The sequence below is a fragment of the Ctenopharyngodon idella genome, chromosome 1, assembly GCF_019924925.1.
Source record: "Ctenopharyngodon idella isolate HZGC_01 chromosome 1, HZGC01, whole genome shotgun sequence".
Taxonomy (NCBI): domain Eukaryota; kingdom Metazoa; phylum Chordata; class Actinopteri; order Cypriniformes; family Xenocyprididae; genus Ctenopharyngodon; species Ctenopharyngodon idella.
In genome coordinates this window covers 29,860,541-29,872,876 of record NC_067220.1, presented here as the reverse complement: position 1 = coordinate 29,872,876, position 12,336 = coordinate 29,860,541, and the positions used below count along the sequence as shown (strand labels likewise).

Below are 12,336 nucleotides of genomic sequence, written 5' to 3'. Positions count from 1 at the left end.
TTTAAAGATTTGTCTTATCGCAGTGATTTTACAGACATTTTCCAAATGCACATCCAATGTAAGTACATTATTGCAAACACATTTTTCCTTTATTTTAAAACTAAACTACATACAGTACTGTATGCAACCAAAAAGTATCCAAAGAAATTGCCTGACGAGTGCAGTTTTACTTCCCGTGTTAATATTGAAAAACAAAAGTCAATGTGTGACGGACATGTCGGATTTACCATAATTACAAGATTCCGACTTCCTTGTAGAACGTGTAATTACAACTTGTAAACTCTTTTCTGAGAAAAATTTTCTGAGAGCTCAGAGAGTGTGTTCTCATGGGTTGTCATCTTGTAATTATGTTAATTACAACATGACGTGAATGCAGCAATATTGAAGGGAGAAGGAACATTTGATTGGACAAAATAGTTTGTGACCATTTTTGGTCTATTTTTCCAAAAGAAAGATTTTAAAATGTGTACTCAATGTACTCAAGGTTAATGTTACCTTTTTTTTTTTTTTTTTTTTTTGGAGTACACTAGCATTAACATTAGCTTAAAGGCCCACTGAAGTGTCTTGGAACGCGCAGCATTATTCAATGTGTTGACGTAATTTCAGCTGAAACAAGAAGACAGGTATCGAACATATCGAACAGCTCGTCCCCTTTTTTAAAATAGCCAACAGCGTTTTGTTTATATCACAGACAAATCCAAATTAAACCCTGTGGCTCGTGACGACACATTGATGTCCTAAGACACGAAACGATCAGTTTGTGCAAGAAACTGAACAGTATTTATATCATTTTTTTTTACCTCTAATGCACCACTATGTTCAACTGCCTTGAGCGCGATGAGTGACAATGAGTGACGTATACGCGTAGATCACTTCTGGTGCTTGCGTAAACTACACACGTACACACCTCACGCACCGGATGCCGTGTGCGCACTCAAGGCAGTTGGACATAGTGGTATATTAGTGGTAAAAAATGATATAAATACTGTTCGGTTTCTCACACAAACCGATCGTTTCGTGTCTTAGGACATCAGTGTGTCGTCACGAGCCGCAGGGTTTAATTTGGATTTGTCTGTGCATGTTTTTTTCACTCTCACAGATTGTGTTACCATTGCCATGCATTATACGACTGACAGACTGCAACGGTTGGAGTTAAAAATCATCATTTGTGTTCTACTGAAGAAACAAAGTCACCTACATCTTGGATGCCCTGGGGGTAAGCAGATAAACATCAAATTTTCGTTTTTGGGTGAACTATGCCTTTAAGTTTTGAATGCTTATATTTCCTATATGCGAATTTTGTCATTGTTTTGGAACACATAACCTTAAGGCTAACATATTCATACAAACTTACAATTTGATTTCAGGGGGACTTTAAAAGCTAATAGATATGGACTAAAAACCACATAACATCCGAACATCAAACACCTCATCTGATTTTTATGGTGTCTTTAAGTTTGTATTGTATGACCACAATACGCCAAAATATTTAGATATGTTGAAGATGAGATTAAAATCAAGAGCAGAGAAGACCATGTTACTTTGAGAGAGACTTAACTACTTGCTTTTGTAAAGGAACTGATCAAGGTTAAAGCTGGCATCCTACACAGGCCATGAGAACGTGCAAAACTGCGTAGAGAGGAACCCTGAATACAAGACGCTAATAAGAAAGCGCCACTAATCCATGACGGAGTCTCGGTTGCACCATCTAGGATAACTTGTAAAGCTTTTTGTCTATGTTCTTTTAAAAGAGCTTTTCTTTATCTCTGACTTTTTATTTTTATTTCCATCTCTCTTTGAACAGCCTACTCTCAAGGTCAGTGGAGTGCAGCTGACGGGGTGGCTGTGCATGTTTTTGTACAAGTCTCTCTTCAAACTCTGCTTTCAGTTATTCAGTAAAACGCACACAAACGCACCACTTGTGCGCACACACATTGACACCCACATACACCCACTCACTCACTGGGTTGCATTTGACTCTCTCTAAGTGCAGGCAGCTCAAGGCTGTCAGGGCCACTTTGTCTCTTTCTGTCTCTTCACTTTTTTCCCATTTTCCTCCTTCCCTCATTCTTCTCCCCCTCCCGCTCTTGTTTGTCAGGCTTGCTGCTGAATCATCCAAGCCCTGGAAAACCCCCCTACATATTTGCATTCTCAGTACCCTGTTTAGTGTTGGTGGCTAATAATGGCAAACCCCTGTGTGTCTCAATATAGACAAAATTAAATGTCTGAAACTGTTTGGTTCCTTCTTGATATAATATATTATCAATAACAGCAAAAAAGAGCACATTTTCAACATTATTAAATATAGTAGTTGTTAATCATACCAGACTCAAAACCTTTTTAAACCACAGTAAAAAATAATATGCTAACGAATACACTTTACTGATTAAGTAGAACAAAGTTGATGTTTAAAAATTTAAATGTTAGTACTAGAAAAAAATAATGAAAAACGGATTTCCATTAAGTAAACGTCAAGTTTTTGTTTGTTTTGTTATTATTATTATTATGCAAGAACCACAGAATCAAAGAGCAGTGAGTGATTTTAATATTTTGGTTTGATTCATATTATTAATGATTCATATTGAGATAATACTAATAAAACAACTACAGTACTTCATCTAATGTTACTTAACTACACAACTTTTCAAGTTGTATTCATAATAGAATTGTTTTTGTATAATTACAACTAAATAAAGGTGAGTGTAAATGTTTAATGTCGCTTAACTTCATGTATTACTGGGATCTCATTACCTTTGGGCAATTACAGAGGCTTTGATCATGAATATTAATTATGTTATGTGATGTTTTTCCAGAAGGCTTAACTTATTGACTAGTCAGCTGTCAAATTAGTAGCAGCTCATGAATATTCAGTTATTCGTCTGGACGCTCACAGAAGGTTACCAAGCAACACATGCATGCGCCAATTTAATATTCAAACAGTATGCCTTAATTTAACCGTAGTAGCAAACATATATTTTGTTGACTTGCATGGAAAGGAATGAAAAGCAGGCCAACAAGCGCTGCAACAAAACTAGATCTTACAATAATCAACAGAGCTGTCTTGACAACAATCGCAACACAAGATTTTATCCTAATGCTGTTAAATGTCAAGAGTCATGTGCACTGTATAGCCGTTACATGCGTCTTATGGTTGTACTCTTATCTATAAATCATATTTCCATTTTGCATAAAGGCTTATCCTGACAGAAAGCTTTAAAACTTCAGACTTCAATGAAGGAGCGCTGGCGCAAATATGCTCATCAAACAGACAAAGGGTAATAAAATGGGAGGGCAGTAATTCTATTGTAAAATAAACAATTTTATGTTACAATTCTCCCCCACTGTACCGAAAACATACCAAACCACTTCAAAACTTCAAAACCAAGGTACATATGATCAGACTGTATTTTTTGTGTACCATTACAGCCCTGTCTCCTTTCAAAAACCTGTCTTCTCTCAACTGTATCTATTCTTTAAAGTAGCAGAAGTTCACAAATGGTGAAGGCCAGATGTACAACCACAAATGTCTTCTGAAGCAGTAGCAAATATAAACATTTCCTCAGTACTAGAAACCAACATGAGCATCATTTCCTACAACAGTATTCACAAACTTCAGGAGATCAATACAGCTGAGCTAAAGGAGACTAGAGTCAATTTTAGGGAGACACTTTAGGCTTTGGCACTTCGATCTTTTATCTGCATTACAGTGAATGACCATTATGCCTGCAGGGCCTAGGAATGTATAAACACTTATCAAACAAGGATGCATTACATTGATCAAAAGTGACAGTAAAGACTTTCATATTGTTCCAAAACAATTCTATTTCAAATAAATGCTGTTCTTTTGTAAAAAAGAAACCTCTATGTAAAAAAAAAAAAAGTCATTACTTCCACAAAAATCTTAAGCAGCACAACTGTTTTCAACAGTGATATAAGGAAATGTTTCTTGATCACCAAATCGGCATACTGGAATGATTTTTGAAGGATATTGCGACACTGAAGACTGGAGTAATGGCTGCTGAAAATTCATCCATCACAGGAATAAATTTAAAAGTTGTTTTAAAATAACTGTAATAATATTTCACAATTTCTGTTTTTTTATTTTTTATTTTTTCTCCTGTATTTTTACCCAAATAAACTTCTTTCAAAAATATTTCAAAAAAATTTACTAACCCCAAACTTACATGTTGAACTAGAAACATCTGATTTCTAGAAGGCTGAGTGGGTTTTTTTTTTTTTTTTTTTAGTGAATTAAAAATATAGTGCAACCAGTGTAGTCTGATTCCTGAACGAATGACTCTTATAAGACATTTTTGTGTTTCACTTCATGCTCATAGGATGTAACTATAGTAACTGACTGGTAGTTAATATGACAATGGGCAGTAAAGATGCACATTATGAGTTTTGCCATAGTATTTTATAAAAATTTAAGAAAAATTGTACCACGTGTGTTTTTTTTTTGTTTTTTTTTAATATTTAGTTACGGGGAATATTTGGATTGGATTTATGGTGGCTCTAAGGTCAGGCATACATAGTATGATTTTAAATGTTGTAGGAGATTGTTGTTGGAGGAGCAATTTTTTTTTTTCTTTCATTTTTTTTATACTGAAAAAGTATTTATTTATTATCTCAGCATTTGGAGATGGAATTTAATTCCCCCCCCCTTCTAAATATCTTCCTCAAAAGTACTAAAGAATTGTTAACCGAAACTGTTTGAAACCATAATAATTAAATCCCTTACGATTCTCATCTCTAAATATCTCTTGTGTGTGTTTGCATGAGGCAAGATTTACCTTCCGTATCAGGTGGGGTTGAAGCCACAGATATCACAGATGCAGCGCACCCACTTGTTCATCTCCTCTTCAGTGTCTGCCACCAGGTAAAAGATCCGGTCGATAGTCTTGATGTCAAAGATGAAGCTGTGCTCCAGGTCCTTCTTGTTGAAGGTGAGACCGGCGTCCACCTGCTCGCACAGGTTCAGATCGATCACGCGGATGGGCTTCTTGGCATGGTCATTCTTGTAATACTCCAGCACGTCTGGGTCTCCTGACAGCCTCCCACTGCGCAGAACAAACCATCGCTTCTTCCATGCCTGAAAGGAGAGAGGAGAACCATTTCAATTACGCTGCATGTACATGACTGGATGGAGAAGCCATTAAATGATTCTCCTGCCCAATTTCACTAATATGTACCATTAGTTAAATCGACAGCCATCTTGGTAAAGTTTTTGATAAAAGAGTCTGCTAAATGCATAACTGAAAATCAAAAAGGCTATTTTAAGTCAAAACATTTACAGCGGCCATATTGACCATTGTGACTTTTCCCACTCTTTTGGTGGGAACTCTTTTCCTCCTCATACTATCAAACAGATCTACTGGAAGGAGTTTAGATAGTGGACAGCCATTTTGCTATGGTGCCTGGGGAGCGATTGAGGCCTAAGTGCCTTGCTCAAGGAAGAGAGCATTGTTCATTCACTCCCCACCTACATTTTCCTATCGGTATTGAGAATCGAACCCACAACCTTTGGGTTACAGGTCTGACTCTCTAACCATTAGGCCATGACTGCCCAACATAACTGCGCTAACCTACCCAGAGTCTACAAACAGTTTTTCAGACTGGTCTCTCTGTGCTTATACCAGAGAGACCAGTCTGAAAAACTGTTTGTAGACTCTGGGTAGGTTAGCGCAGTTATGTTGGGCAGTAGGTTTGCTGTTATGCAAATATATTACATGAGAACTGTACCAAAGGAACACCAACTAACTGCAGGAAAAGCACTGTGATATGTTTCAGTCCTAGAAAAGTCTTTACTGGTCTTTTTGTGACACCTGATCCTGTTGATCCAGCCGCATGCAGTGGAAACTGTGGGATCTGACAGACTCAGTCTGGCAAGAATCCACTCAAAACTCTGCCTGGAGATACTGGCTAAACTCTGTACAGACAGACTTTAATATAACACCACCCAAAAGCCTGCAAAGCACTTACTCTAAAAGAGGAAACTGACAATTACAGCTTAAATATGCATGTTTTTTCCACATTTTAAATAGAGGGAAAATGCAAATGCATGTTTTGCATAAAAAATAGAGTTTAAATGTCACGGATTGTTAAAAGTGATGGGGTCTTTTAGAATTAGCCTACATGAAGCCATCTATCAAATGGGTGGATGTAAAAAACAGGGTGGAAATAAAATAAAAGAGGGACACATTATGTAAAAATTAAAAGAATCACAAGAATGAAAGGTTAAATTCATGAGTTGGAGGGAAAAATGGAAGGAAGTGTGAAAAGACATCCATTCACATAAAGATGGATTGGATTGAATAAAAATCATGCTGTATGGTAATGATCAGCCTGGAGAAAAAGTGATTGATGAAGTTATTAATAAAACAATATTCTTGAATTAAGCATGTTGAGTGATTTCAGTCAAGTCCTTCCAGTCGAATAAATGAGTATAATCAATTGCTCAAATTAAAATGTTACAAATAATGTTTTTTTGTTTGTTTGTTTTTTTTTTTAATTATCAGATATGAATCAAGTTTCAACAGATAATCTCACGTAAGCTAAAAGTACATTTAAAGAAAAGTACATTTAATTATTACCAATGAGAGGCAAAGGAGCAAAGAATTATCAGTTTGCAAGATATGAATAGTGTTGTAATAGTTAATCAATTAGTTGGTGGAAGAAAAAGTACTTGATTAGTTAATTACTCGTGCACAGCCCTAATAGGTATACAAGAAAAAGCTTGAAATAGAGGAAAAAGGTTGGCTTAGATATGCTCTTCAACTTCAACAGACCACTCTGTCTTAAACAAGATTAGGAAATTAACCCTGAGGAAAAGATCACAGGCTTCTGTCATTAAACCGCCAGACTGCCAGGAATGCTCAATCTGTGTTGTTGTTTATTTTATACCATCAGGTTTGGAGGGGATTAACAATGCTGTACTTTACCCCCTCTCTCACCCCCTCTCAGCTGTTTTTCAATCCACAGGGTTCTCTTTGTTAGAGAGCCAAGCTCTGGCCCTCTGGATATCACCCCACTGCACGGCAACAGCCCCACCACGCCAAACCAAACACACACACAACATGACACTCAACAACTGATCAGCATGATAGACCTAATTGTGTGACGTGACCTAAATTTCCCAGTGAAGTATCATCCGAGCATCATGTCACCCATATTAAGTTTGGAAAGAGTTTCAGACTGAGACCATTTCACTCTGGTGAACATTTTCAATATAGACTCAGGATTAAACAATAAAAGGTAAAAACGTGTCAGAGGGAGTGTGACAGAACAAGTCATACAATTAACGGCTTTAGTTTTGTTCCTCTACTACAGTTAAACCAACACAGAGGCCCCTTAGATTCTACACGCCGCTTCAAAACAAAGCACTCACAGCTCAAATTACACAGATAGTGTGTGCATGTGTATGTTTACTGGCAGAAGAGAGCCCCGGCTAACCTGTCACACGGATCATCTTACGTGGGTACAGCGACACAGACGGAACACAAGATCTTTCAGAGAATTGTGTCAGCGAACCGTGAACAATCAGGAGAACTCGAGTCAAATAAGAAGAATGTTGATAAGTTTAAAACCAACAAAATGGGATTGTAAAAATGTAATAAATCAATAAAATACTATTTAGGGTTTCAGTTACATTATTTTTTTGGTCCAAAATCATTCATTTATTTAAAAAATTCTACATTGAACATTATTAAAAACATTATAAATGCAATTCATCAATGTAATGGTTTGAATACAACTTTTATGATGAACATTTGGATATTTCTTTGCAGCATAAAGTAAGTGGTGTCAAGAACTTTACCATAACTCTGAGTGAAATTCTTGAAAAGAAAATCTTGTTTTGTTTGGCATAATCTTAATCTTATTGTTATTATTTAATAGAAAAACAACAAGCAGTGAAACAATTATGTTTATTACAAATACTATAAATATTTGAAAAACCTTTGTCCTCCAAATCAAATTGATGTGGTGCAACCAACAAAGTCATGTGGCGCAACCAATGTACAGAAACATGCAGGAAAATAAAACAGGAAATGACATCATAGAGAGGACCCCTACAGAGCGTCAAGGTCAGTAAGTGTCTTAAAATATCTGAAAATTCAACCTCCTTATGATGACATAGCAAGCTTGTAAAATGTCAAGTGGTACAATCCTTCAAAAAATTGAATTCATTTATAATTCTTACACTGTTTATTAAAATGTTTTTGAAAATTAAGATGTGTACATCCACATGTAATTAAGGTGTAGAGGAAATGTCATTAATTTTACCTTTATAGTTACAGCAAATGACATTTATCGAGTCAAATATTCAAATATTTAATTGAAAATGGTATAAACGTTTTGACCATATGGTAAAACCATAATGAATACAAGGATTACATTTCTAAGACTTGGCACATGCATTTTAAACCAGATTTTTATATTATTATTGTTATTATTATTAAAGTTGAATCTTGGACACTTATTTGTCGCTGACCCCTAAAAAAAGTAAACTTTACTCTGTCCAGGCTACAGTAAAATGTTTAAAAAATAAATAAATAAAAGTACAAGAATAGATTTGAACAGTTTCAGGCAGCTGCAGAGAAATCTGTAGGGGATAGAAATGTCAGACTTGTTTTATTTTGGTGAAGAAATTTCTTAATTTTGGAGGAAAGTGGCCAAGTTGAGTGAGCCACAAACACCACTCTCCCATTTGTGCACTAACTCATTCTCTCTCTCACTTATACAACGCTGGTATCTAGCCGACATACTCGCCTTTGTCAGTAAAGTAAGATGTCCTCATTTCAGACAATAACACTCCCACATGACACCAATCCAGCCATAATACTATGGGTTTGTGATACGTCAATCCTACCTTGAGTCCCAGCTCCTGAATGCAGCACAGGCACAGAGAGTGTAGTGTTTAGCCACCTGTTGTGAGTGTCTGTTCCATTTTGTTTAATGTCAGAAAGCCAGTAAAAGCACATAGACTCTCAGATGAAGACTGATCTGAAGAGGAGCGCATGTGAGATGCTCCGTTTTCCAAAGAACAATGGGGCGGCCACAGATGGTCACCTTTAAATCCTGAAGACATCCAAATTGATCCTTTTGCAAAATTCCCTTACACTTCTACTGAGTTTCAAGAGCGGGCCATTTAGTCTTCTTCTCGAAAGTCCTTCAGCTCCAAGAGAAGTACGTAAAATGAATGTGTTTGTGTATAAGGAGGGAGAGGGAGTGAGTACAGGGTGGGACGAAATTGAAGAGGCCCCTCCAAGTGTGGCAGCAGCTGTCTGCCTCACACACACACACACATACACACACACACACATATACACAAGTGTGATGCATACAGAGGCATAGGGCCACAGTGTCACTGTCTTGACTTAACAGAGATGCCATTGAGGGCCAAACTATAGGGGAATGCCATCCGAACTGAATCACTGACTGGTCAGTCTCTCTGCGGATAATTGACGTAATCAGGCGCAGCAACCGCACCGAGATAGAAAGAAATAATGTTTCGAAGAAATGCCAAGCAATGCGAGACCACATTCTTCTGCTGTCGTAGCAAAACGGCACGATCGCATAGAGCGCCAATGCATCAGCATTCATTTCTCACATGCCTGAAATACCAAGTGCATTACCCTGCACCGTATTTTAGATGAGGTGCACAGTCAGATTAGGCTTTCTAAAGCATGTAGACATGCAAAGTGTTTGTGCTTCTCCACTCCACAACATTCTCTTCTAACGTTCTCATAATTGGGATTATTACGTCTCTCTGGAATACATGGTTTTGAGTGGCAGAAAAGATTATGTGTCTTTGACTGTAGATCATTAATGCAAGAATATGAAAACATCACTCAGAAACAACAAACTAATAAGAGACACAAAGACATGGAAGTGAGAGACCTTAAAATAGAGGAAGGCATGTTACACTGCAGATAAATACTATGTTAAATGACTAATCCATCAAACAAGTAACTTGGACTGCAGATTAATAAAGATATATAACTGAATCACAACCCAGGTTCATTGGAAATACATTTCCTGTAATGACATTTCTGCAAAACTATATTGCTTCTTGCACATTTTGTTACACTTTCAAAGCAAAATGCCCAGTGAGTGGTGCTAAAAACATGTTCAGTTTTATTAAAAAAAAACAAACAAAAAAAACAGATGACTGTGAATTTGGCAACATTTCATTATGTTGGCTGTTGTACGTATCATGGCAGATCATAAATGAAATGTCTTGTGAGTGGCACTAAAAAGTTAATGCTCTTTTGCGTTTGGAAAAAAACAAACAAACAAACAAAAACAAAAAAAAACGTACCAAGTACACTAAACCTGACCAACAGTGTTAACAAAAGCAAATGTGAGAAAAATGCATTTGCTGAAGTCACCATGCTATTTTAGCTTTCTACAAGTCTTTGAGATCTTTTATCATGATTTGTTTCATGGGACTCGTGTACCCAAGCATTCCACAATGCTGTACCAGGTGAGCTAGCAAGCAAGTTTACTACATCAGAAAAGCCATACATATGGATTGATGAATGTATTCGTTTACAAATCATGCGCAATGGTAAAATAATGCGCAATGACCTTAAGTGTTTTGAGGTCATAAACTATTGTGCAAAGAACCAAGCAAAAATAAAACTTTAATAAGATATAATCTTGTCTAGTGATATGTACTAAAATGATCAACGCTTCGAAAACATGTCGTAAATAGACATCTTTGACGCTCTTCCCCAAAGTCAGTACTTTTGACAACACTAGTGGAAAGTATTAAAAGCTGTTGTCGTTTTACTGCTTCAAAAATATTTCTACTGAGCATAATTCAGAATGTAATAATCAGCTTTCCTTGCTTTTAAAAAAAAGTGAACTCAATTTGAGATATTACTCTTGGTTTGAATACTGAGAGAAAATTCAGTAAACCATAACTAAAAATGACAAATTGTAAAACCCTATATTGTTCCCACATTGTTTTATGTTGTCCAAAATCTTGTGAAAATACTGTGGTCTAACTGTGGAGTTTTCAGAAAACTCAAACCAGTATGTTGAGATGGTTCAGTGTTCTAGCAAACACTGGAAGAGAGCACAAATTAGATCAGTGGTCTCTAAGGAGACCAGAGCTGGAGAGTGTGTGAGAACTGACAGTTGGATCATTTGTAAGTGTGAGATCGTTCCGAGACGGAATAACCGTGACATGCTCGCATCTGCCTGCCAAAGCCACTCCATCCTGACTGTACAGTGAAGAGCGCCGCACATCATGTGTGTGCTCAAAACACTCATAGACCCATAGTGTGCACTTCACAGGGGAGCTATGTGAAATGTGAAAGTTACATGCTGAGAAATATAAATTCTGCTAAAGCAGACTACAAACCATCTTTGCCTGCATGCCACACCATACTAGCAAAAACAGAAACCACTCAGAAGAGAAAAATACTGAAAAATGTTTTCTGAGAAAGTGTAAATCTGGGTAAAATGTATAATAATTTTATTTATATCCATAAATATTAATATTTTAATAATATTATTTTTTTAAAACAATTTTGAATACTAATATAATTATAATATTATTTGATTTGTGGAAAAAATTTAATAGGTTAAAACAATGATTGAAACACTTGATACTTATGCACCTACTATTAAATAAGCAATGATAATCACCCTACAGTAAGGCTGCACAATTAATCCAATAAATGAGGTCAAAGCTATAAATATATATACTGTATATACAACCCAAATTCCACAAAAGTTGGGATGTTTTTTAAATTTGAAAAAAAAAAAAAAAAAGAAAAGTTATTTTAAGTTTAAGGTTATGAGTTTCTGGAGTTTTGGTGTTGGACCCATTTTGGTCCCATTCTTGCCTGATATAGGCTTCCAGCTGCTGAAGAGTTTGTGGTCTTCTTTGACGTATTTTTTGTTCAATGTTGCTCTAAAACCTTTATATACACCTTTCAGCATTTATAGTGCCTTCCAAAACATGCAAGCTGCTCATACCGTATGCACTTATGCACCCCCATACCATCAGAGATGCTGGCTTTTGATCTGAACGCTGATAACACGCTGGAAAGTCTCCTTCCTCTTTAGCCCGGAGGACTAAAGAGGAAGGATCAAATTGTCAGATTTGGACTCGTCTGAACAATAGAACACTCTTCCACTTTTAAAAAGTCCATTTTAAATGAGCCTTGGCCCACAGGACATGACGGTGGTTCTGGACCATGTTCACATATGGCTTCCTTTTTGCATGATAGAGCTTTAGTTGGCATCTGCAGATGGCATGGCAGATTGTGTTTACCGACAGTGGTTTCTGAAAGTATTCCTGGGCCCATTCAGTAATGTCAT

At 36.6% G+C, this 12,336-nt stretch overlaps 1 long non-coding RNA gene across 1 annotated transcript in view; it reads right to left on the bottom strand.

Annotated features, from left to right (window-relative positions):
* Nucleotides 1–4,857: 4,857 nt before the first annotated feature.
* The window catches only part of LOC127509793 (uncharacterized), a 49,925-nt gene continuing 42,446 nt past the window's right edge, over nt 4,858–12,336 (bottom strand). The window contains exon 3 of the long non-coding RNA XR_007929366.1: nt 4,858–5,092. This is a non-coding gene — a long non-coding RNA (uncharacterized LOC127509793). The remainder of the gene's footprint in view (nt 5,093–12,336) is intronic.